This window comes from Sebastes fasciatus, chromosome 3 (assembly GCF_043250625.1).
Source record: "Sebastes fasciatus isolate fSebFas1 chromosome 3, fSebFas1.pri, whole genome shotgun sequence".
Lineage (NCBI taxonomy): Eukaryota > Metazoa > Chordata > Actinopteri > Perciformes > Sebastidae > Sebastes > Sebastes fasciatus.
In genome coordinates, this window is record NC_133797.1 from 40,310,951 (window position 1) to 40,334,990 (window position 24,040).

The window sequence follows — 24,040 nt, forward strand, 5'->3', positions numbered from 1 at the left end:
GGTCAAGCTAGACTTGTCAAGGTAGTCGTTTTTACCAGTGTGACACACCGATTACATTACGTACCCACCGCCCCCACCGTCGTTTTGCTTTTTTTACATAAATAAAACCCATTCAGTTCATTTTGGCGTATCAGCACCATGTTATCAAGAGATAGTCGATAGACGGACGTTACAAACTGAAAGTGAATGCGTCTGCTCGATACAGACGAGAGATGGCGAAGGATTTGTTGTCGAAGCGAAAAGCAAATGCGCCTATTTGGCAATATTTCAGATTTAAACCCAACGCTATAGGGGAACCATAACGTTAATGAGGTAATCGCCGCGAGGAGGACGGAGCGGTCACAGTTGGTGTGAACGGTGTGTAGCTGCGCCAGGTAACGTTAGACCCCTGCGGCCTCGCAGTGAAAGCTGGACCGGAGAGGCCAGACACACCGCCACCCAACGGTAAAGATCAAAGTAACTGCACTACACATATTGACCGCCATCTTTTCTTGTAAAAAATATCTGGTGTTATCGGTAACACCATCATTGTGACGAGTTTATTAACCGGTGGGAAAATGTCCTCACCGTCACATCCCTAACTTGTGTACATTCCACAGACAACGTTTACAGACACCCATCGGGACAGCGCAAATCCAACCCAACAAACACGTCACAACTCGTGAACTCAAAGCTTTCAGAAACTTTCCAATTACAAGGTCGTGAATACCACAAGAGGGGGGCGTTCATATGGACTCAACTCGTGAACAAGGTAGACGCGACCCCATTTGAAGGCACCGATAGGTATACTCCAGTGTTCTACTTGCTGTATAACCGAGCCGTACCAGGTGCAACAGGAGGCGGATGTCAATCAAGCACAGTATGTACATGCCCACACAGTCCAGACGTGTAATTAGGCAAAAGTAAAAACACCTGTGGGAGTGGACCGGGAGGGGGGGGGGGGGTCATTAATATGAACTGTGTTTGACAAACTTAGAGTATGGATCCAGATGTAGGAGGAGTTTTATATAATAATAACAAGGAAGGTGGCAGTCCTTAATCTCACTATTGATTATGTATATAAGAGCATGTCAAAAGCAAATCTCAATCCCAAACACAGGTGAAAGTGATGAGCACCAATCAAAGAGTCTGGCTGTATCCCAAACCTCATACTATACTAGTAGTACAACCTAATACTATACTCATAGTACGTACTAATTTGGCCAAAATGTCGCATGTAGTATGTAGTATACGAACTAAAGCAAAATCTCCAGTATGCCAAAAATACCCGGATGTTGTACTGATTCCAAAAAAAACTCCAGTATGCATCGGACAAGTCTACCTCGCCTACTGTATCCCACAATGCAAAGCACACAGACTGCTGTGAGCTGGCTGGAGCTCTCTAGAGACCGGTCTGTAGATGAGGTGCTTTTATTTCCTTGTTGATAAATAGTTTGTTTAAATATCGCAACATAAATGTCCATTATAAATTAACAGGAATCTGTGAAAATCTGCCTTTTTGGAGTTGAAAAGCTCCACAATTGTCTAGCATACTGCAATATACATTGCATCAACTGTTTCATACTGCATACTACAGAGGAATGCAGTATGTACTATATACGTCATACTGCGTTCGTCAGTAGTATGTAGTAGGCGGTGTTGAATGCAGCCTCTGATGCTCTCCCCCACAGCTGCACTCTGTCGAGGACACATCGTCACCATGATTATGAAAATATCTGTGTTTAGCTTCAACACGTCTGTGGCCTCTGTGTCTCGGGCACGGTGACCTGACTGACAGTAAATGAGTGACGAGATGAGCTCTAATAAAAGATGACTCTGATGGATGCCACTGACCATATGAATGGGTGTAACTGCGCTGGTGTTTCTGCTTTAGCTCCCAGATGCATTTTTTGGGGATTATTTGGTTATACTAGAAAATTCAATCTGATAAAATGATTTTTCTCCACTTTACAGGAGGCGGATTCTTAATTTTCCATTTCCTCGAGCAGCGGCATGGTGTTCTAGCTGAGGTGATGCATACGAAAATCCAATCTGGGTATTTCTGCGCAATATGAGCCTTAAGAAATAATGCATTTTCCTCCCAGCGGTAGGCGTAAACATGCTGTTAATACGGCCAATTTACTGCAATTTCCACAATCCCCCTGCTAGGAGAGGAGTAGAGTCGCGTTACGTAACTTTGCAACACTTTTCAGCAGCTTTTTGACTTCACACACTCCCCTCAATCCCATTCGCTTCTCGCTCCTCCGCTCTCTTCTTATCCCTTCTCATCCCCTCCGCCTCGCTCTCACATGTGTCCCTCACGTTTGTCCTCCTCAGCCTCTCTCTCTCTCTCCATACCGTCCTCCTCTTCACGCCTCATTGGGGCCACAAATCTGTCACGGCTCTGCTCTTTCTTGACTTTTCTCCACTGTCTCTCCTCTCGCACCCTCTTTTTGTTGCATCTCCTTTATCTTCTCCTCTCCTAATCTCCATCACGTCCTTCCTTCTCTCCTCTGTTTGGTTCAGACGTTACTGACTATACAATGAGAGGGAGGACAGGAAAGACAGTCCACCCCCTCGCTCGTCTTCTCACTCATTTTCCTCTTTTTCCTGCCTCCATCTCCAGCTGCCACGTTACTCTTCAGTCTTTTTATCACCAGGTTGTAGCAGCTGGTAAACCAATCTTATCCCAGTGTAACTGCAGGTTTATAGTCTTTCAGTCAGTATATTACATGTTTATTTGATTGTTTGAGGTATCTGCTCAAGGACACTTCGACAGGGATGGATTATTGTGTTTTGCAGGAGTTGAATTTGTGACTTCTACTTCCTGTTCTCTCTAATGGGCAGTTGAGAAATCAAGCTACTGTATGTTTATCTGATGAGAACTCTCTTTTAGTAGCTTTTATAGTCTTGGAGAGCAAATTCAGTAATTGGCAGCAAAGTACGTAATGCTTTAATGTTAAAACTGGCTAAAACCATTCCGTGGTAAAAGTCAGTTTGTACAACTCGGCTTTTTTATTGGACGGCTGTATAATTAATACAACAAAGTAGAAGCTGCATTGTTAAACTGTACTTCAGCTATAAATCTTCACAGCTAATTCCTTTGCCTGTAATTCTCTTCATGAAAATGAGTTTTGGCGACAAACTCTGTTCTTTCTTTAGCAGAGGCTGCTCTGATGCCCTGCTAAGCAGCGCTCTGGAGTTCAACATTGTTAGAGATGAAACCAGCTGATGTACAGTATTGTAGGTTGAAATAAAATGGTAATTGATTGGCTCATTAACATTTTGTCTATTTCATTTTTAATGATGCAGTCACACTTTCTCTTTCTTTCCATGAGAAAGGCTGCTTTCATTAAGTGTCTGTCAGCTTTTTAACTGCCCATCTCTTCCCTCTCATCCATCTTTCCCCATCTCCGTCAATCCATTTTTCCATTTCCCCCGTACGTTTGGAAAGTGTCAGTCCCAGTCACAGCTGCTCATTTCCTCCCCTCAATTGCTTTGATTCCCCAAGCTACACAACAGAGACCCGGCTGGTCATCTTCCCCCCGTCTTCTCTTCCTCCTCTGTGTCCAGCAATCCCTCCCAGGGATTTTGTTAAAAGAATTTCACAAAGACTTTTTGCTCATTTTAAATGAATTACTAGAGTTGTCCTGTATGTAATCTTGGTTTTTGGAAGATGTAACAAGAAATTGTAACCCTCAGTGAGCAGGATCTTGTCTTATTGTTTGTCCAAAGGAAACAGCTGTTTATAAAATGATGCAGGCTGTATTTTCTTCATGCAGAACATGTTTTAACCGTCAAATATCTGTCATTTTTCTTCGCTAATTTGAGTGTGTACTGTCAACGTGTTCTCATATAACCGTTTGTATATGTTATGAAAAAGTTATTTCTTTCTTTTTCATTCATTTTCCTACGAATGTCCAGCAACGCGTGTCAATTTACCCTTGTTACATGCACATAGTCTTTTCAAAATAAACTTCTGTCTCCACTACTTATTTGGGTTTAGGAACAGATTGTGGTTTGGGTTGAATAACTCCAGAAGAGGCGTTACTTAAGTACGTCAGTTACGTGACAAATGCATCAACGTTGACTTCTGGTTTCACACGGGGCATGAACGCCTGGGCGTAAGTCTGGTATTTTTTGATCCACCCATCCACCCGACCTCCTCCCTATGCAGCGTTTGCTACTCTTTATATTCCCTGGTTCACGATTACATGAATTACACACATATTGATTTCTTGGGATATACACGAATTACAGTGCATCTCTTTTCGTAGGTACGAGCGGTGTATGAGACCAGCCTGGCACTGTAGAGCTCTATTATGAAGACAAATTGGATCAGACTTGGTATTGTAAAATACTCGGATAAGGATTTGGGGGCAAAAGGACATCTCTACAATACACACTGAAACTATCATGAATCATCATTTTAAAACATAAGCCTCAGAAGCCCATTTCCATTAACAGTACATCATTCTGTTGATGTAAAAACAGACGTCTCTTTCTATTACTTTGTTGTTCCATTGATTTCCTCTCATCAAACTGGCCTTGCTCTATTCCATTTCCCTACCTACTGCTCCATGTTGTTTCCTCATGTTTTTATTCTCCTCTGCTTCTCTTTTCTGAGCAGCCGTCATTAAGGCGGCCCCCACCGCTTCATTAGCCAAGGACTCCTGTTGGACGCATTTACGCTTTAAAAGTTATGGAGAGGGCAAGAGACACAGACAGGGGGAGAGAACGGCAAAACTACAAAAGAAAGAACAGCAGGAAGAGAGAGAGAGAGAGAGAGAAAACAAGTTAGAAAACAGGAGGAGACAGTTAAGAGAGTGCGTGGGAGAGGCAGAGCGATGGTCTTAAAAAAATGGATTTGGGGATGGAGTGTAGAGAGGTCATGTCAGCGATGGAGGAAGGTGGATCAAGAGAATTGAACAGAGAAGAGTGAGGGGGTAAGAAAAGCTGCAAATTGGCTGGAGGAAAGAACGGATGGATGAGTGATGTACCGGGGAACCCACGAGTCTCCAAAGTAGCAAGGGCCAGGAACAACCCCATTAAAACTACACCAAAAACCTCACTCATTGCATTAAGCCACTTTAGCCTTTTAGCTGGTCTGTTTCATGTGAATCTTCTATTTTAATCAATACAGCGGTCCTGTTTACACCGGCTCTGGAATGGTTTGCTTTATACTCTAGCTTTATACACATAGTGACCTGAAACCTATTTTTTACATTTCTCCCGTTTCACACAACTAACTTCAGTGAATGGGCACTGCCAAATTGCGGGTTACCTCCACCCAGAGTTTGTGTGTTCGTTGCAATCCAAGCGTTAGCCCAACCGAGTTGCTCAGTATAACCGTGACGTTATTGACCGAGCTTAACATTAGTTCCGCTGAACCATTCCCAACGTAACGTTACATTGCACAAGGTAAGTTTCATGATCTTTACACAACTATAGTTTAGCTTTGAAGATGATAGAAACAAAGATTTTTTTCAAGCCCAAAAAAAAGTTATTCTTACAAACTAAAAAAAAAAGTTTGCAGTAATACTGCACATCCATGGAAGTGTGCAAGGCTGCAGTAAAGTACCATGGGCCCCGTGGCTACAACTTCATCGATGTTTTATCAATCCTGTCTCCATCTTAAAGCACAGAGAATCCTGTTGCACGTCCCGTAGCACTTCTCCCTGTGAATTTTATTTGTATTTTTGTCCCCCAAGCGTTTACGTCATCGTGCCCCGGGGCTCGAGCCGGTAATCCTGTGCATTAATACGGTGATGGAAGTGTGTTGTCAAAAGCGTAGTGTAATGATCTTATTTGGTTTGGTACATGGAAGGCTGTTGTAAAGTGGCCTTCGTCAAACAGACTAATGGCTGATGATGCTCTGAAGTATCACCAAATTTGCTTTGGATAATTATACACCTCACTTCCCAAATCCCACTTTAACAAGATTGTTCCTCCCCCACAGCACAAAGCTCATTCTTTATCTGTGGGGGGGTAGGGGGTTTGATGGGTTTGTTGATTAATTCCAGGAATCAGTGATTACCTTGCCAGCTGGTTAAATATTTGACTTTCAAACCCCGTTGCTGACTCTGTTTTTGGAAGAAGAATTCCCCATTTATTAGGAGTTGTGTATTGTTTGCCTTCTGAATTAGATTTTCTCCCAACAAAGCATCTAATGCTTGTGGCATCCGACAATTGCAGCTCCAACCACGATCACGACCCGGGCTTGGCGTAGCCTCCATATATGGATCAGACCCTGCATATTAAGGACTCAGCTCAGGCTAATTAGATAGCTTACTTAATGTCTCCGATGTAAAAATGTGACAGTATTGTTTATGTCAGTTACAGGCCACTTTACCTCGGAATGACCACTGAAGAAAGAAAGTTGCTGTGGTTGCAAAATTGGCTGCCAAAAGTTGACCTAATGCCTCTTTTATACCCGCGTCCTCTTCGACTAAACTGAATTCAGCAGGAGCTCTCACAATTAGTGGTTTAATTACAGAGCCAGTCAGCAGGCCAACTTTAGAGTATTCATTTTAAATTCATTCTCTGCTTTGATCGCAAAGTTCCAGTGTCCGACCCTGTCTCCTACAAAATTACATTCCCGTACAACTAAACTGCATTCTCACTTACGTTTAGAGGAAACATGTTTTCTCCCAGATTAAAGTCAAAGTTTTAAACACATGGTTAACAACAAAACAAAAGAAAAATGCAACAAAATGACTCGGTTAGGTTTAGTGAAACATCATCATTTCATTCAAATAAATATGTTTGTTAGCTACGAACATAAATTAAAGTTAGTCAACATTGATATTTGGTTTCACACGGGACATGAACAGCTGTCTGCTGGGTCCTGTATTGACCAACCAATCCACCTCCTTATGTGGACATACTAAGAAAATATGTTTCCCTCAAAACATAATTGACAATGCAGTTTCATTGTGAGGGGAAGTTTTAGGAGACCAGGCTGAGTAACGTCTTTATCAAGAAAAGGGGACAAAAACACATAGAAGCAAGGAATCTACAACCAAGACAGTCTGCAGGCATGAACCAACCCTATATCACGACAAAGCGTGTAATAGACCAACCTGTCCACTAGAGGTCAGCATGTCAGTGTCATGTTTTGCCTCACAGAGCGTGAATATTACACGCCTGTATTAACGCGCAGTACGAGAAGGGCACGACAAAGTCACAGATTTAGGATAATACTTAGTTAGATTAAGGCGTGACGTTGTCGGGCTTAAAATAAAGTAAAACACATACGGAAACAACATAACGTCAGTATGGAAAACGTGACAACTGTCACTAATATAACTTGCAAATCAGTCTCAAACACGGTTTCCCTGTTTGATAGTCCTATGTTTGTTGGACCCATCCACCTCACCCACCATAAGTGGTTGTTCTCACTTTATATATTACTTAAAGATAGGGTCGACGATGTTGGAAAGCTAGCATAATTTGAAAGTAGCATCGCCTCAAGAGCTCCGTCTAAACCCCAACACCTCCCCTCGGGGCTCCTTCCAAGGCAACACCCCCCCCCCCGCCCCCCCCCCCACACACACACACACACATGCACGAGCACCGCCGCATCGTAACTACTTCACAGACACAGAGCGGAGAGAGGACCTCAACTCAACAACGCTACCTCATGACAAGTAACCGCGGCAGTGCTACTGCAGGGCTGAGGCGCTTTGAGTTCAGTCTGGTGCACGTCAAGGGTAGAGTACGAGCAGGGAGGCATCTGATTGGTTCTTTCCAAGCGGACCGCGAGGCAGTGATTGGTAGACGTTTTTACAGGATTACAGCAGCTACAGATGACGGCTCTTTTCCGGTCCTTTTTCAGAGCTCATCAGTAATGGATCGCTGTCGGGGTGTAAAGACCATTTCAACCAATATAACAAATAGTGTATACTGGAGAACATCGTCAACCCTGACTTTAACTAGCTCTAAAGTTGGACTTCCGTCACTACACAACACTGCACCTTCATGCAGCCGTGTAATATTCACATCGTGGAGACACAAAACGTGACACTGACACACTTTCCTCCGGTGGTCCATTACACACTTTGCCGTGAGACTTGACTGCATGAATATGTGTGTGTGTGTGTGTGTAAGCTTACCTGTGTGCACACATGCACCTGGGCACACAGCATTTGGCAACACGTGGGCTGTCCACCAACAGAGCAAGTAATGAGCACCTGCAGCAAAAAAGGAGAGAGTAATAGTTGGTGAGGTGGGAGTTGAAATAGATTACAGGCAGCGCTGAATGAATGGGTCCTAAGTTTGGACATAAATACTCAAGACACTGTCCACATAAGAGTGGCCTGCGCATTAATCACAAAACTAAGAACTAAGTTTGACTTTAAGACTTTATGTTCAAATTTTTTGCACAATGATACACGTTTTGTGCCTTCTTTATAGATTGGAAGGGAGGAGGACTGCAGACGTACAGAGGGAAGATGGATGGTTGAATGTCAGCCGTCCTCTGTTGGGGTTATCCGAGGAGGCAGCTGAAAAGGCCGGCCAGAGAAATGGGTTTAAGACTACAAGTTCTAAAACTCCCATCAGTCATGGTCCAACTTTCTGCTTACAAAACAACCCAATTACCCAAATGGTATTAATGCTCTGAAAGATTCGCATACAAGTATCCATTTTGCCACTTCATATTAATACAGAGTTTTGATCAAAACAAGAAGAGAGGTTTCAGTCCACTGCTGCACAGGACATTATATATGTAATGCTTATGCAAGCAACAACAGCAGTTTATTTGGAATAACAAAGACGAGTACGAGTTGATAAATTGAGCATCTTTATTACTGTACTTTGGGCCAGTGCCCAGCTGCCCACAGGTTAGATACCAGCTGGCCAACTTTAAGGCAGTATAAAGAAAGGAATAACAATCCATCTTCCCTTTCCTCAACTCCAGTGGTCCTGCTCATTAGCAAATGATAGAACGCTATGGTTGCCCTGGGCAGCTCCTACATATATGGGGATCGCACAAATTTAGTTTACGACAAAGTGTTATCGAGCTGATTGAAAACTTTCTATAAACAGGACTGCTTCAGGTCCACTTAACCATTACAAAATGTTTCAGGTTTCGTCTCATTCTTATGCCTTTATCCTTTTATTCATCTGGGCCAATGAGGACAACGTCTCAAAAACAGCGCCGCAGACTCTGTTCATGTTTCTTATCAAATAAAACACAGAGATGCAAAAGACAAGGTTTTCTGAATAAAAGGAAATGAATGCTGACATCAGATAACAAGCAATTCTTCATGCTCGGAAAGCCTTAAAACAGCAAAGTCAACTGAGGGTAAACCAAAATGTAGACTGCTGCTGATTCCCATCTACCAAACCACCCCCCCCCCGTGCTTGTAAGTCAATCATGCTTATAGCTCGAGTTACGAGAAATGGAATCAGATTGAGTTTGACTCCCCCCTCACTGTGGAAATGTCAAAGCAGGCAGGATGACAGGTTAACAAACCTCTGTCCAATAAATGAGTGACTTGTGAATCCATGTGACCTTTGTTTACAGGCTTAGTGTTAATGGCTGTGCAGTGCAGGGACTGTGTGGGCAGAGTTTTCACTCCATCGATCTAAATTCTACACGTGAAACGATTTACGCTGTTTGTGCCAACATGAATTGACGGCTTGAGTAGCAAGAAGAAAAGGGAAGGAGAAAACCAGAGATACGTTGAATGATGACATTTTTGCATTCAATCAGAACAAGTGACGTAGTTTAAAAAACTAAAAGAGACACGCCAGGCGGGCGGGAGATGAGGTGGATGGTTCCAACAAACACAAGGCGACATTCGCTATGCTAATCATGTCCAGTGCGTCAGTTCTTAGTAGTAGTTCTTCAGTAGTTCTTTCCTAAACGTATTGTAATGGTTTTGTTGCGTTATACAGTTTTTACGTTACGTTATGTTCTTACATTATTATTTGAACACAAACCATGATCTTTTTTCTTACCTTAACCAAGTAGTTTTGTTTTCTAAGCCTAACCAAATGTTTCACAATGAATGAATGAATAATTGTAACCTTTCCCATTGAAGACAAAAGCCAGATGTTAGTGGGTGTTAGTGTTTTTTTTTGTAGTAGTAGAAAAACGCCGTTAGTGTAAGCTACTGAAGACTGCCTGTTCAAACAGCCACTTGCCGTTGGGAAACAGGAACATAACCAAACAACAAAAGGAAACTTTTCCACTCTGTTAAGGACCGAACAACACAAACTGTGATCAAAACTTTACTGTCAGGCTCTTTTTTTATGAATTCGACATGACTCGGAGCGCTCCAGTATCAGTATGCCTTCTTATCACTCGTCTGTGTAATTTGTCCCATTAGGATTCTGTCCCTGTAATCCCCAACTACCGTCACAGGTGGATGCTTCCTTCCACTTTTCACACAGAAACAAGATAAGAAGTTTGGGAGCGCCTCATCTCTATTTTCAAACACTCTCCTGGCTCCTAAGTGTTCGGTGAACAATCAAGATCCTCCACTGATAGCGTCGCCCGGCCCGGATTTATCTTGATTACCATCCAAAAGCTTGTTTTTCTAATGGGAGTTGGAATTAATTTGTATGCCCCCGTAGAGCAGAGCGGAGTGAAGCAGAGCAGGTTGGTTGGCTTCAGATAGAATAAAAAAACAAAATCTTCAGAGACCGAGATGGAGGAAGATGGTGACAGGGAGAGAGAGCCAGAGAGACTAAAAAGGAGACATCGGAAAACAGAAAGCAATTGAGATGGTTGACGGAGATTAGAGGGTGACAATCAGAGAGGCAGGCCGAGCGAGCAGCGACTCTTCAAATTGTGTTTTACTGATTTTTCTTGTTCCCTCCATTTTGCTCTCTCCCTTTGCTGTGAGGAATGTTGTGTCTCGCTGCGTGACTCTCACTTCAAACCCTTCACATAAAGACTCTTTTGATCATATCTGACAGAGCAGCTTTCTCTCCACCTATACCTCTGCCATCTCTCTCATGTGTCTCTCAGTGTCTCTCACTCATTAAAACATTTTTCCCGCTCAGCTTTTATCACTTTTCTCCTCATATTTCTATGTTTCTCGCCAATTTACCGTTTCTCCACCTGTCTCCCCTTCACACCATCTTGTTTTTTCCTCACTCTGCCTTTTCCTCCATCTCTCTTTCTCTCTCTCTACCTCTGTTTCTCTGACTGCCTCTTTCTATCAAGTCAATTTGACTCCATCCTGTTTGCTCTATTGAAGTAAATGTTTGATTCAAGGTACTGCTGAGGTACACAACTGATTAAAATAAGGAAATAATGAAGTGTTTCTCATTTTTTAAGTATAATTTTAACCTGCATGGCTGTGCTTTTATGTGTGTGTGGTAGATCTGTCTTCAGCATTAACTGTCAGGTGTTTAAATGCGCACCGGATTTAATTCAGTTGTGCTGTACTCTCATGGCAGGACAAGAGCCTATGTTAAAGATAGGGTCAACGATGTCGGAAGGCTAGCACAATTTGAAAGTAGCATCGCCTCATGAGCTCCGTCTAAACACCTCCCTCCCCTCGGGGCTCCTTCCAAGGCAATTCTCCAGTAAACGTGCGGCGGCGACGTGCTTTGAGTTCAGGCTGGTGCACGCCAAGGGTAGAGTACGGGCAGGGAGGCAGGGAGGCATCTGATTGGTTCTTTCCAAGCGGACCGCAAGGCAGTGATTGGTAGACGTTTTTACAGGATTACAGCAGCTACAGATGACGGCTCTTTTCCGGTCCTTTTTCAGAGCTCATCAGTAATGGATCACTGTCGGCGTGTAAAGACCATTTCAACCAATATAACAAATAGTGTCTACTGGAGAACATCGTCAACCCTGCCTTTAATCCAACCCAGTCTCAAGGGAAGGTGTATAAATACCACGACATCACATTACATTCTGCGTGTCGTGAGTACGTATTTTAGCCTTTTCGTGTTTCATTGTACGTCAGGCAAACATCTGCAGTTTTAGGTTCAGGCAAGAAAACCACTTAGTTTACTTACTTATTTTAAGCCCAACCATGACGTTTTCCCTTACCCTAACTAAAAAAACATGTACGGAAACAATCAAAAAACACAACCGCAGGTCGACAAACGTCATGAACAGAACTTACAAAACAAAACACCGGCAAACAACGGTCTCGAAAACGGGTCTCCTGGTTAAAAGTCTGGTGTTTGTTGGGTCCATCCTTTGTTGTCTCAGTGTCTGATCAGATCACCTCAGTCCTTTTCCTTCTCTTGTTTCTATTTCATACCATCTGTCTTCCTGCCTCTCTTGATCTCATTTTGATTCAATTTTAGAAGCATTAAGCTCATTTATGTTTGAATCATAAATAGATGCAATACCAAGCACGCAAGTAAACAGCTTTGTTATTTTCCTCTCTTGATCTGTGCCTCAATCTTCTTCCTCTTCGTCTCTCTCCTGTTTTCCTCTTTCTCATATTTGTACATCTCTTAATTGAAAGAGGGGAATGAATTGAAGAGGGAAAAAAACAGCTTCACTGAGTATGTCTCCAGGTTGAATTTGAGGATAAAAAACGTTTTTAAGGTCAGTTATTCAAGAAGTCGACAGGTCAATTCTATTGCCTTTGAAAGTGAGTGATTTTGCTAAACCCCAGACTTGTTTAAAAGGATTAGGGAAAGATGGTTATGACACATAAACTATAGTTAACGAAACTAAGGTTAGGCAACTAGAACATTTGGTTAAGGATCGTAGATAAACAAACAATAACTGCAGGTCTGTGACGGCATAAAGGGAACACTATTTCCAGCATCACTGAACATTACAAATGAACAGTAACGTTGAGGGGCGAGATCGGGCTTCAGAGAGACCATCATTTCTCCAAGTTATGCAGAGCTAAGACGTAGGATTGTTTGGGGTTTTATTGGAGATTAAAAACTAACTCTAACATAAAGAAAAGATTTCTAATTTAGAAAAAAATAGTTTTATGGCTTGTAGGATTAAGCGTAAGACGTTTGAAGGTTTAAAAGAACACTGTGGGTCTCCTTCATTTACTCTCACCCTCATAACTCTGATGATGATGTTCATCTTGGACTTTGGGACCCAGAAACCGGCTGGTTTGCATCTAATCAGAGGCTGATTTACACCAAGTGTTCCAAGTGAACTAAATGAAAGGCAGCTAAGATTGTAGGATAGATACTGAGACTGAGGTCCACTATAGCATATGAAGTCAAAACAATGGTTATGAAGATTTATCAGACCGTGAATGGTGTACCATCGGTTTGTTGGTTCACATCGATTGGAGCCATTGGAAAGCCATTCACAGGCAGGTCAAAGGTCAACGACAACCACCAGGTTTCACCGGGCTGACTAATAGACACATAAACTTAACAATAGGTGACCAATAAAACCCAGAGCAGCTCATCAGCAATAAGGCTTGCTTATGTTAACAGAAAGCTACACTGTTAATGAGACACTTTGTGCAGCATCTGTGAATGGAGGATCGACATCTTTAGGACCATCAGTGCTCTGAAACAGTGATTATTTACCAATGTATCTAACCTATCTAACCTATATCTATCACCACCAATCCTGCCAATATTAATACTGTGTTTGCTAGTACAGGACCAGAACTCATATACTGCTCTGTGTAAACATAGTCTTCATTGAGCAGCTTTTATTGGAGTAGGTCCATTGCCTTGCTTAAGGGCATCTTAGTGTTCCCAGAGACACCAGCCAGATTTTCATGGCCAACCACACCAGCTACACTCCCACATCTTAACTCTGCCACCCAAAACCTTGCAGCAGCTAGGTGGTTTTCCCAGGACAGCAGCAATATGTGTTCCTTCGAAGGAACAGATGTCTTTGGCACTTTGGTTGAATTGGCCCACACACTGCACGGTGTAATGGCAGCCATTTTCAGATGGAAAGTCTATAAAAAAAAAAGGTGAGCTGGCTGCTGCGAGATGCAAACCGCTCTTTAACCTGCCACCATCTGTCACTGCGTGGATCAGCAACCAACACCGTGGCCCCATAAACGCTCTGTAATTAATGGTAACAAAGCTTTAGTGACCAGTGACAGCGAGCCAGTGAAGTCACAAGAGATTCTGTGAAGTTACAAGAGAAAACGGAGTATAGGTTGAATAGAGTAGAATACTCGATTCACTTTGCTAAAACACAAAGTGCTTTAGAGAAGGCACCACTAATGGTACGTGTCCACAGGGTTTTTTTTTATCGCGAGGGGACGCAACGCTTCCCAACATTGGACGCTTGTGCTGTCCCTAGAAACAAGGCACTCGGCTCCTGATTGGACGAACGCTTTCCCGCCGTTGGCTGCTGCTCCCAGCTTTCAAACCGGAACCAGTATGGAGGCTCGTTTGGAAACTTTCTTCTCTTATTTCACGTAAATAGTTCACTGAAATGTGTTTCTGAAAACATTTGAGGCGAGAAATAATCCATGCAGTTGATGAATCTGTCTTTATTTTGGATCGACAACGTTTATTTTAAAAGATCCTCGGGAGTTTGGAGAGGCGGCGAGTCGCGTCGGACGCCTGTGATTTGCATAAAGTAGACGAGCCCTCAACTTTATGCAAATGAGGAGCGGGCATCGTGACGCCTAGTCTCTCGAATCGCGACGCCACGCTACCAGAATGCATTGCACGGCTGCTTACATAGACAATGAATGGGGGGCGTGGAAAGCACGGAGCCTGTGGACACGTACCGTTAGGCCGTGGTTACACTTGTCTTTTCAATGCAACTTTCCGCATCCGACGCATTAACTGTCAGGTCTGTACACTCCGACATCGGATCTTCCTCGATTTTGGATCCAGTCAGCCAGACGACATGCCGAAGGTGGCCTGGCTCACATCGAGTTCGGATCTCAGCATGTGGGCACAATCCGTAAAATCCATCCTATGTATATAGGTCTCGCATCATCTTCCCCTCCACACACAGAGGAGGAAAACCAGGGGGCTGGAGCACAGCTGAGACTCGCTGTCTGAGTCGTGTTGAGCTACTGCTGATGAAAACCCAACATTTCCTGATTTTGCTGCTTCAAAATAAAATGATAAAAAGATTTTTATTGTGAAGAATTTGTAGGAAAAATGTATTGATCACCAAATCAGCGGAGCTTTGTTCGCAGCTATTCTACAAAAAAAAACAAGCCTAATACTACAGGCAGGCGGAGGAAGCAGCAAAAATAACGGGTGACTTTTATTATGAAGAATTTATTATAGGAATTGAAATGTGTTTATCCACCGTTTTACAGCCGCTTCTTGCACCATGAAATATATCCGATGACTATCCGATCAGACAGGATGCATTGAAGTGTCAAGAGTAGTGTGGACACACATATGCTGACACAGCTGCGTTGCGATCTGGCGTGTAACCACGGCCTTACATGTTATTCGTCTCCATGGTCCTGTAGGTTTCGAGTAACCAAGACGAACCCAGAGGTTTTCCAATTCTATTGTAGGATAGAAAGTAATACAGATCTGTGTGGATCCATGCAGACTCACCTTGAGCGCAGATCACATCGTGCATCATTTTTGAGGCAATACAGGCAGAATGTGAATTGTGAATTGTGAAGTGCAGGAAATGACATGTTGTCTCTTTTCAACCGCGGCTGCTCGTTAACTGGTGACACATCCTGCTGTTCCCAATGTTCGTGTTGTCTCTCTTATGATTTTGGATGAATATCCTTGGGTCTATTTTGGGCCTGAGTCTGGATCCCTTTTAGATTGAGCCTCTTTAAACATTATCTGGCGCGGTAGCAAACACAGATGGAGCTAAAACGCCACATTGTACACATTGTCACTCATATTGTGTATGGAAAAAAAGCAAGAAAACAGGAGTTGGTAAGTAGATGACTTTGGTTTGAGGATGATTCAAACCGTGTCAAATAAAAAAATTCAGCAGTGTGCTGGATGTTTCTACCAGGCTGTGTGTAAGATGATGACACAAATCATCCCACGCCTTGCGAGCGGAGCAGCCTCCCCCCCCCCCGGGTTAATAGGGCCTGCGTGTAGACTGTGGATGAGTAATTTGTCTCTAAACCTGAGCGTGTGATTGAGCAAGGGTGAGGACGAGGGCAGCGTATACGAGCGAGATGTAAGGACCGGTTTTGTACAGATGTTGATGAGATCTGTTAGAGTAATGGGAACCAGCGACCCAGTGAAACCATCGTTGATGGGCGGATCGATACCCAGCGAGACAATTGAAAGCAGTGCGTATTTGTCTGTAATACGTCCAGTTCAACCTATCCACCCCCATTATATCACCTATTCATACTCACTTTGCTCCTTTCATCTCTGCTTCTTACTTCACATACGTCTTTCTTCCATCTCGTCTCACTCTGTGTCCTCGCCTTTCTTTTCCACCACTTCATAACTCCAGTCTGTTCTATACCACCTCTCCTTTACCTCTCCCTCCACTTCTCTTTTTCTAACAACCTCCATCAATAAGCCTCCACCTCCATTCCCATCCTCTCCCTCCATCCCTCCCACCCTCTTCTTCGCCCCATCCCCTCTCCAGTCGTGACTGAACCCCTCCCTTCCTCTCGCCTCCCTTCATTTTTTTCTTCCACTCCTATAGCTTCCGTCCAGAACACGACTGGCACGACTCGCTGTCCAGAGGGAGCCGGCTCGGAGACCTTGGGCCATATGCTGTAAGGAAAGGAGGAGGTGGAAGGTGGGGGGGAGGAATAACAGCTACAGTATGTTGAAAAAAGGGATGAAAAGAAGAGGAGGAAAGAGGGTAGAGGGATAGAGGCAAAGCGAGGAGAAATGACTATAAAAACAGCAAATGATTGTTGAAAAGAAAGATGAACGGATGGCAAAATGTGGGAAGGAGAAAAGAGAAGAAGATGAGGTAAATAAAGAGTAGTTGAAGCACTGGAGGTGGGAGGAGATGGAGCACAGTGTGGAGAAAAAAAGGAGAAAGAGGCTACACTTAGCTATTTATATTTGCTTCTTGCAAAAGTCAAGAGACGGCAAGTAAAGGTGGGAACTGTTATGAAGTTCACACACATATCTACACATACAGTATGAGTGTACGCTGAGATTTACACACTGAATATTCAGTCAAATCTGATCATGCACAGCCAGCAGACTTCATCCTTCTCTCTCTTCTTACACACAGTGTATGCATTCCTTACGAGGACTCTCATTTACAAAATCCCTCACCTAACCCCGCGACCATTTACCTAAAACTGCAAGTACGCTATACGGTCGAATACCCCGGTCTAACCCTGACCTTAAATAAATGGGTGACTTTGTGAAGAGTTAAGAAAGAAAGGTGTCAGGAGCAGAGGGATTTTCATAAGCGGATAGGTGGAGATGCAGAATCCTTTCAAGATGTACTTTCGGATGTCAAGAGAGACCAGTTTGATATATTACTAAAGAAAAAATGCTGCAACTGCGATCCATCTGATCCTGAACAGCAGCCGACAGTATACCTGACTGACACACAGCTACACTGATGCTGCCTCAGGGAACATTATCTCATTCTCTGTATCTCCTGCTGCAGGTAAAGTTCATTCATAAATGTAGAGTTCAGCTCTGTGGAGCATTTCATCAGATGGGAGAACATCCAGACTACTCTATAACGGTTAACGGCCAACAGCTTGGTTGGTCTGTAACCAGCCTGATCTCACATGAAATGACCACGACCTCTTAACAGCGCATTACGTGGTGGTGGCACGGAGTGTGTTGAAATTATGTGCTGCCACCATGGAAACAATGGCAATGGAAAGCCAATTAGGATCCTTTTTTCGTGGTGGACACAGGAATTCCCAGGTTTAGGCCCGCGAAGAGAGGAGGTCTGGGTTGGGGAGGATGGGTAGGGCAAATGTGGGACTTCCGCCCAGGAGACCGGTGTTCATGCCCCGTGTGAAACAACAAGTCAATGTAGAGTTATTTTAAATTACATAGGCTATACGTTAGATGTTACGTACCAAACAAAGTTCTTTTAATCCAGACCATGATGTTTTCTTTTCCTAACATTGCCTAAATCTAACTTTAAATTGTTTCTGTGGTGGTGGCACGGAATTTGTTAAATGATATGCCACCACCACGGAAGCAATTTAAAAGTGTCTGATATTTAGGGGGATCTATAACGAAACAATCTATAACTACTAGTGTATAATCACCTGAAAATAGTTGTGTTTTTGTTACCTTTGAAAGAGCCGTTTATATCTACATAGGGAGCAAGTACCATGTCCTATTAAAGGAGGCTGGGACACGGGCAGACACGGGTCTTGGGGTATGGGGTATAACACATGCGCAGTGTAACTGAAACGGCGGTCGTGCATTGCGACTGGCTCAATTTCAGCGAGTGAAGACCAAATTTTACTGCGCATGTGTTGTACCCCAAAGATATGATGCGTTGATGACACGTGACCCGGCCTCTTTCAATAGGCCTTGGCAGGTCTTCTCTTCATGGAGCTGGCCGCCATGTTTCTACAGTAGCTCAGAACGGACAAACCTTTCCTGCTTGGGTCGGATTGGATAACGTTACTCGCTCCGGAGTTAACCCCACGTCACTCCACTCAGCCGCCGGGAAACAAGATACGGGAAACCTCTGTTGGTCTGGAGGAGCTGCAGCACTTATTTCTGCACAAACTTCCACTGAACATTCACTGATATTCTCTGAGCTAAACTAACTCTGTGTTCTGCTCCACTAGCTCACTTGTTCCTCACACACAATCGCCGCCGCTGCTCTCTCTCTCTTGCTTCACAACTCACTTCCCACGTACAAACACACTCTGGCTCCCAATCTACAACCTCACTGCTAGATGCCACCAGATGTAACGCACCGTACCTTTAACGTAATGCACTGTCAAGAGGTCGCGGTCATTTCATGTCTTTCTGTGAGATCACGTTGTCCGCGACATGATGGAAAATAAATAAGGTAGCACAAAAAACCTTAGAATCTCACAACTCTCTGATCCTGACATAGTAGAAGCACAAAAGCACCATTCAAATATAAAGTGTAATGTTTTGACCCCCGTTAAGACAAAACTACATCTACCTTTTCATTTAGATCTCACTGTGTCTTTCATCTGTTGTCTCTCTCCTCCTCTGTTTCACACACTTATAGTTTCTCTCTCTCTCACACACACACACACACACACACACACACACACACACACACACACAGGCTTTTCCCTCATCCAACAGTTCCATTAGTTGTGTGAAAATCAGTGTAATCACTGTTCCCCCTGCGGTCCAGAGGAGCACAGCTCGTCTTTCATCTCTCTGACTAAGTCATTACCTCTGCTGGGCTGCCAATGAGGCAACACAAGTGATAACAGCATCTACACTTCCAACACACACCTACATACACACATACAGGCTTCGAGTGTGCACATACATGAGCAGATGCATGTCCTCAAACTCTTAACCAACATGATTGATGAGCCGAGACTCATCAACACATCCATAAACACTTGCTGTGAACACCAGCATGCATTGTAGCCACACGCAGTGGCCTTGTTGCCTGGTAACAAAACTTATGAAAATCATTTATTTGAAAAAAAAAAAAGTGTTGAGAAGATATGCAGATGTGGAAGAAAAAGAGGAGGAGGATGAAGAGGAGGAGAGAGGGAGGAATGAAGAAAATCAGAAAGTGAGACAGCAGCACATGAGCAGAATGCAAAGATGGGCTGAAATATGAAAAATAGTGCCAAGCGAGCATTCAAAAGTTTGTTTTACAAACTCATTATGGTGACTGAGGAGAAGAGAGAAGAGTGAGGAGTGACTGGCAATGTAGACTTGAAAGAAAGTATTATTTAATCTACTATTTACATGTGATCTATTCCCATCATGAATGCACCAAAGAATGATAGAACACATGTTGAGATACATGGACGAACATACATTTATTGACACGCTGCTATTCAAAGCTGTTTCAACAGAAACGGTTCCGGCTGAGATTTATTTTCTATTCACAGATCCGCTGACGGCGACCGATCGCAGCGGCACCATCTTGATAGATTCGTGCAGGCTGCGCAGTCCGTTGTCATTTCCAGGGCACCAAATACCGAGGCGCTGTCACGGCCGTCAGCGCTCGATACCGCCACACAGGGCACCCTTTAGCACCAGTGTGTGACGCACCGGGTTTTCCATTACCTACAATGTAAACCCATCCGGGGCAATAGTAAACGCTCAGAGAAAGTGCGCCAGGAGTGACGGTGCTGACGTAGTTTAAACAGCAAAAAAAGACATTAGGTGCGGGAGGGAGGGGAGGTGGATGAGTTCAACATGAACTGTTCGTGTCCCGTGCGTTAAGTTTCACTTTCACGTTACAATCAGCTGTTCTTTTCCGATCCCGTGTTCACAACGTTCAGTTTCATTTTCATTTTACAAACATAGTCCGTTCTGCACAACATGAATGGTTGATGCCGGTGCGAAATCTCAGAAAAATCAACCTCCTTCCAGAAAAAAAATGATGTTGGTTTTTCGTTGCATAATATTTGTGTTCTGTGTGACAGTACTCATGATAAAAACAACTGTTTGATTAAATATATTAACATGTGAAAATAGTTTTTTGGCAACTTTTGGATTCTGAACTGTGGTCTTGTATTGATTTGGTTTTGCCTCTTTGCCAGTTTTGCAATATCTAACGAAAAATCTTTGCACTTCAAATACACTCATGCTGCTAATCACACACACAAACACACACAACACATTTTAGACTACTTTTAAATGGATGAAAATCACACTAAATCAACTCATTATTTCACTTCATAAACATACACATCCCAGTGCATCTGCTCTAGTCCTGACCCCTACACACACATTAACTAGGCACGCTGTCTGCACGCTGTACATTTCAAGTCAACACTGTAAGAAAGTAATTCTCCAGAGCCGACCTGGGAGCCCGAGGGGAGGCTGACTTCTCCAGAGCCCCGGAGTCGTTTCCCATTATAACCCCGTTGCTCTCAGGGCCAGTGCTCTTTGATTGGGTCAAAGCTTCCAGCCTCACTAATTGGCTATTTGGCACGACAGATGACTTTTAATTTATTTGGACGGGTGGTAATTGGAAGTCTTTGGGAAGCAACAGCTCACAAGCTCAACAAGGAATACCGGAGGGAAGAGAACAATGAGAGAGAGAATAATAATTAGGCCTATGTGGACGGTGTTAGTCTATAAAGGGCAACGGGTTTGATCCCTCAGACTGTTAGCGGGTGTGTATGGGGAAGAATGGAGAGGTAAGTCATTTCTCATTTTTTTACAGACGTTATCACCAAGGGATTAAAACCTGAGAAAAGGTTTTAATGCCTTGGTTGAAGCAAAATAACCCAACCCAAGCAAATAACCTCTACAGCAGCTCATGAACTCCGATCAAACTGTATAACTGGGAAACATATTTTAGTGTACTGTTTAGCATTAAAATGGGAAAGTCCAAAGATTCTGACACCGAACGTAACAGCAGCATGTTCCCTGAGAACTTACTTCATTTGTTTTCCAACAAAATCTCTTCTTGGAATCCAAAATCTGCTCCTAGCATCTAAAGGTTATGTTTTAGTTTGTTGGTTTGTATGTTCATTTGTTTGTCAGCAGGATTACGTGAAAAAACTACTGGCCTAAATTTCATGAAACTTGGTGGAAGTGTGTAGCATGGGCCAAGGAATAATAAAAAATCATGGGGCGGATACATGCATTATTTTTTCCCTCAAAGAAATGGCCTTGGTGGACGTTTGCGCTCTCCGAGTGCCCTTCTAGTTAAACTTCTTTTAGTTATGTTAAAGCAACTCCAAGCACATGAATAAGATTTTGTTCTTTACTAAATATAGAAAAAGTCAACAGTGACTTGAAGCACGAGGCAAGATTTTATTAACATTTATACCAAACCATTATCTACGACGACCACCCATCCATAAAATGTAGCACTTCTTTTCATGAAACACAAATGCTCCCACTGTTCCCTTCAAAGCATTTTTGGCCAAAAATATAGCAGCATACAAAGCTTATTTTTAGGGGACACTTGAGGGGTTAAAAAGCAAAATACCATCTTGTAATTTTATCATGTTTCTTGTATTTCAATTTCTTGTTTCTCATCTATATTTTAAAACTATATATGCCAAAATAAATCGAAACCAATCATGAAATGAAGGGAAAGCCTGCCAACCACAGGTGGAACAAAACATAATGTTACGGTGATTTACACCTCTTTCAATTCAATCTGAGCAAACAGCCTCTGACTTAGATTGCATTTACATTTTAGTCATTAAGTAGAAGCTGTTATCTACTTTAGAACAGCTTACAATGAGGGCAACAACGGGATCTGCATAAATTCTTTCACTGCCAAAATTACAAGGAATCAGTGCAAGAGGGTCAGAAACACAACATCCTGGCAAGAGATGGAACAAATACTCCTGATCCCCTGACACACTCATGCATATAAATGACTCGTTTCTCGTTGAAATGGAGACGTGTTAAGAGGACGAGGGAAAAGCAGGTGGAAGTAATTGAGAGAGTTGTGGGGAAGATGAGATTTTAAGGAAAATGTGGAAGGTAAGGAAGGTAAGGAAATGTTCACTGTTCATTTTCAAGGCAAGTTTGACATGTGGATTGTTTCTAAATAACTAGAATTCGGGAAATGTTTGTCACATTTAAAGGGGTTTATTTCAAATTGTTGGCCTTTATCCTTTAGTTTGATTTGTTTGGGCAGGTTAGAGCAAAGCTATTTGAATTTGAAATACAGCTCCGATGAAGTAGTCTTGCTGGCTTCATCAGACCAAGACCTCCAGCACATACTTGGACGGTTTGGATAAGAATCAACACCTCCATGGTACTCTACCGATTGACCCCTTCAGGTTTATAGTTAGTTGATGTCCCAAATTAAGTAGTTCAGGTTCTTGTTCACAAATTAGGGTATGGATCAGATGGTCAATAGATGGATTGGTACCATATTGTTGTGGATAATGAACCTTCACCAATGGTCATGAACTTTGGGAAATGATCAAGGATCGACCTTGGGCACATGGTAAGCAGTCTGGACATCCATAAGGAGCTAAGTGTAGAGCGCCTGCTCCTTTGCATTGAGAGGAGGCAGTCGAGGTGGTTTGGTTTCTCCTGGAGGTTTTCTAGGCGCTGCAGGGTCCATACATCCTATATATATATACTGGGAACGACTCTGGTTCCTCCAGGAAACTGGCTGCCACCGTGACCAAGCAACAGTCTCACAGCGGTTTGTGAAACAGTCACGAAATTTTGACGCTCAGCATAACTTTCAAAAACACATTGTTGTGCGTTTTCCTACGATTGTCCAGCAACACGTGATGCATGATGTTTAGGAATAGATCGACTTGGTTAGGCTTTGACAACAAAACTACTTAGGTTTAATTAACTCCGGTGCTGTAACTTAAGTATGGAAGTTACGTGTGAATAAACCAACTTTGACTTGTGGTTTCACACGCTGGTCTCCTGGGTGAAAGTCCTGTGTTTTTGACCCACCCATCCACCCCAACTTCATCCGTACGCAGTAATTATTGCTCTTTATACTTCCCGATTCACGGTTGTGCTGACCATCATGAAAAAAAATGTGAAATTTGTGTCTATGCAGACAACTATTCCACAAACTGCTGTGTGACTGGGCTGGACCAGGATCCGGGTAAGCATCAGAAAGTAAATGTATGGCTGGATGGAGATTTGTGTCCACATGCAACAGAACTGCGGTTAATTGAGAACTTGATTTGATCTCACTAAAGCTAATAAATAATGAATAATGTTTGGAAGTCCTTATGGAAGTGATCCAGTTCTGCTTAAGTCAAACTTTTGTCCTCATTTACTTCTGACCGCTAGCATCGAGCTGATACGAACACAAATAAAGAGCAACATGAAGCATCAATCACGCATAATCTGGAAGGCAGATGAGCAAATATCTGTACAGTAGACTGCTGTCTAACAAAGTAATCTTTTCTTTGTAATTTCTGAACACAATAAAATACACTGCAGATGGGATTTCACTTTTAAAAGCGACGTTGCTGACAGAAAAGGAAAATTTAGTTAAATTTTAAATGAAACAGCTAGAGGACAAACAGGAATCTTAATGACAGTAAATGCAAATACAGACACACACTCCTCAACAAAGATATGCAAATGCATGCACACTGAAACA

At 43.0% G+C, this 24,040-nt stretch overlaps 2 protein-coding genes across 2 annotated transcripts in view; both read right to left on the reverse strand.

The window, feature by feature from the left end:
* mfng (MFNG O-fucosylpeptide 3-beta-N-acetylglucosaminyltransferase) overlaps positions 1-24,040 on the reverse strand; it is a 513,815-nt gene that overhangs the window by 257,595 nt on the left and 232,180 nt on the right. The gene's annotated exons all lie outside the window — the stretch shown is intronic.
* The window catches only part of LOC141765073 (protein phosphatase 1 regulatory subunit 29-like), a 266,436-nt gene that overhangs the window by 112,571 nt on the left and 129,825 nt on the right, over positions 1-24,040 (reverse strand). Inside the window, exon 3 of the mRNA XM_074630927.1 lies at positions 8,094-8,171. The gene's annotated coding sequence lies outside the window, so the exon portion shown is untranslated. The remainder of the gene's footprint in view (positions 1-8,093; positions 8,172-24,040) is intronic.